The following is a 3566-nucleotide window of genomic DNA, read 5'->3' as shown; positions in this document are numbered from 1 at the left end:
CGGCCATGGCTCACGGGCCTAGCCGCTCCGCCGCATGTGGGATCCTCCTGGACCGGGGCACGAACCCACGTCCCCTGCAACGGCAGGCGGACTCCCAACCACTGTGCCACCAGGGAAGCCCTAGACTGCTTTTTAAAAACTATTTTTCTATTAATATAACCTGCAGAGCCATCCACAGAACCCTCTGTTTAGAGGTGACCATCAGTCTGACATTTCCAGTTATCAATTCTTTGTTTTTCTTTATATTTTTATCATTATTATATGTATCCCTAATAACATAGATTAGTTTTGCCTGTGTTTTAAAATTCTTTCTAAATGGAATCATACGTCATGAACTTTTGCTTTTTGCCCAACCTTAAGTTATTAGATTCATCCATGTTACTGTGTGTCTTTATTGTCTGTTCCCTTCTAGTGCTGTGCAGTATTTCATTGTATCAATATATTACAGTCTAATTATCCATCCCATTGTTAATGGGCATTTTTATTATTTTCAGTTTAAGACATTTTTTAAATTTTTTTTTGCAGTACGCGGGCCTCTCACTGTCGTGGCGTCTCCCGTTGCGGAGCGCAGGCTCCGGACACACAGGCTCTGGACCCGCAGGCTCAGCGGCCATGGCTCACGGGCCCAGCCTCCCCACGGCATGTGGGATCCTCCCAGACCGGGGCACGAACCCGTATCCCCTGCATCAGCAGGCAGACTCTCAACCATTGCGCCACCAGGGAAGCCCATTTAAGACACTTAAAATAAATATTTCTGTGGACATTGTGGAGCACTTATCCTGGTCCATATAAACATGTGTATCTCTAGTTATGTCCCACCTAGGGGGAAGATTCTGGGTCATAGGATAATATGTAATTATTCAACTTTAATCAATAATGCTTCCCTGTTTTCCACAGTGGTATAACAATTCATACCCCCGCCAGCGGTAGGAGTTTCTGCAGCTCCATATCCTTGCCAACACTTGGAACTCTCAAACTTGACTTTTTTTTTTTTTTTTTTTTACCAATCTGAGGGTATATTGTGTTTTTCAATTTGCCTTTTCCTTATCATCAATGAGTATTGAGTACCTTAGAAAATGTTTATTCACTGTCGGATACCTATAAATGCCTATTGAAATCTTTGGCCATTTTTCTGTTGAATTGTCTACATTTTTCTGATTGATTTGTATACATATTTTATATATTCTGAACAAGAGCCTTTTGCTGGTTATATGTCTTAGAAATATCCTGTGAGCCTTGCTTTTTTGCTATCTTAATTATATCTCCCTTTTTTGTTTTCAGTTTTGACATTACTTTTTTGTGTGTGAACATATTTTACCAACAGGCTACTGACTGGAATATTCCATCTAGAACATGAAACATTCACTCTGTCACATTTTTCAAGCACTCATTTTGTCCTCACGTACATTTTTTTATTCTGATAAAAACACACACACACATAACATGACATCGATCCTCTTAACAAATTTTGGAGTGAACGGTACCGTGTTAAATATTGAATAAGGACAATGCTGTACAGCAGATCTCTAGAACTTTTTCATCTTGCATGACTAAAACTTTAGTTTTAAAGTTTTAAACATTGAACAGCAGCTCCCTATTTCCCCATACCCCTACCCTTGGCCACCACCTTCTACTCTCGATAAGTTTGACTACACTGGATATTTCATATGTGTGTAATCGTGCAGTGTTTATCCTTCTGTGACTGGCTCATTTCACTTAGCATAACGTCCTGGAGGTTAATCCATATTGTAGCATATGACAGGATTTCCTTCACTTTTATGGTTGACTAATATTACATTGTATGTATATACCACATTTCTTTTCTTCCAGCTTTACTGAGATATTATTGATATATAACATATTTAAGGTATACAACATGATGATTTGATACATGTACATATTGCAAAACAATTACCACGATAAGGTTAGTTAACACCTCCAACCACCTACATAATTACCATTTTTTATGGTAATAATATTTTAGATCTACTCTCTTAACAACTTTCAAGTATATGATACAATACTGTTAAAGTCACCATGCTGTACATTAGATCCCCAAAACTTATTCATCTTATGGCTAGAAATTTATACCCTTTGACCAACATCTCCCCATTTCTCCCCCCACTCCCAAGCCTCTGGTAACCACCATTTTACTCTGTTTCTATAAGATCAGCATTTTTAGATGCTATGTATAAGTGAGAACATACAGTATTTGTCTTTCTCTGACTTATTTCACTTAGCATAGTGCCCTCGAGGTCCATCCATGTTGTCACAAGAGGCAAGATTTCCTTCTTTTTAGGGCTCAATATTATTCCTCTGTGTGTGTGTGTGTGTGTGTGTGTGTGTGTGTGTGTGTGTGTATCACATTTTCTTTATCCATTCATCCATCAGTGGACACTTAGCTTACTTCCATGTCTTGGCAATTGTAAATAATGCTACAATGAACATGGGAGTACATATATCTCAAGATACTGACTTCATTTCCTTTAGTTGTATACCCAGGAGTGGGACTATTGCATTATTTGGTAGTTCTACTTTTAATTTTTTTTGGAAGAAACTCCACTCTGTTTTCCATAGTGGCTGCACTAATTTACATTCCTACCAACAGTGCGAAATGATTCCCTTTCCTCCATATTTTGACAACAATTTTTATTTTCTATTTTTTTCATAGTGGCCACCCAAACAGGTATGACAAAATATCTCACTGGGATTTTTTTTTTTTTTTTTTTTTGCGGTACGCGGGCCTCTCACTGTTGTGGTCTCTCCCGCTGCGGAGCACAGGCTCCAGACGCGCAGGCCCAGCAGCCATGGCTCACAGGCCCAGCCGCTCCACGGCATGTGGGATGTTCCGGACCGGGGCACGAACCCGTGTCCCCTGCATCAGCAGGCGGACTCTCAACCACAGCGCCACCGGGGAAGCCCAGATGGCATTTTTAAAATGTCTTTTATCAAGATGGTTGGCCAAGCAAATAATTTTCCAGTTCCATCGGTTTCATCTGTTCACTTGTTTATTTTTAGGTTGGTTGGTGGGCATTTTTTCCTGTGCCATAATTCTTCTTTGTGCATGGTTCCCTGACTCTCTACAACACTTTTCCCTCCCACAGTGTCCTTTCCTGATCTAACTCTTCCTCATCCTTCAAGACAGACCAGGAATCATCTTAGGAAGTCTTATCTCACTGCATTCCTAAACAATCATAGTTGGTGTCCCCCATACACTTTATAGCAGACAGAAAAGGTATACTTAACAACCTAAGTATTGTCGGGGTGCTAGCTAATATGACTAGACACGCAGGCCAGTAAGAACAGGTGCCAGCTGTAAACAACCAGGACTGGTGTGTACTGAGTAAGTATTAGCTATGCTCGAAGCGTGTACTACAATCAGGTGGAGAACATGTGCACACTATCATAGTATACTGTTCAATAATTTGAGTAATCTGTCACATCATATGGACAGGGAGCAATCATACTCACCCTGGAATCTTACGTTGCATGAATTCTTGGTGCAAAGAAAGCCCCAATAAATATTTTTTGAATTAAAGGAAATCTGTATGGAAGGAATTGCCTCA

Source organism: Delphinapterus leucas, chromosome 12, assembly GCF_059928025.1.
Source record: "Delphinapterus leucas isolate spDelLeu-1000000601 "Yukka" chromosome 12, BTC_Dleu_Yukka2, whole genome shotgun sequence".
Lineage (NCBI taxonomy): Eukaryota > Metazoa > Chordata > Mammalia > Artiodactyla > Monodontidae > Delphinapterus > Delphinapterus leucas.
This window is presented reverse-complemented; position numbering follows the sequence as displayed.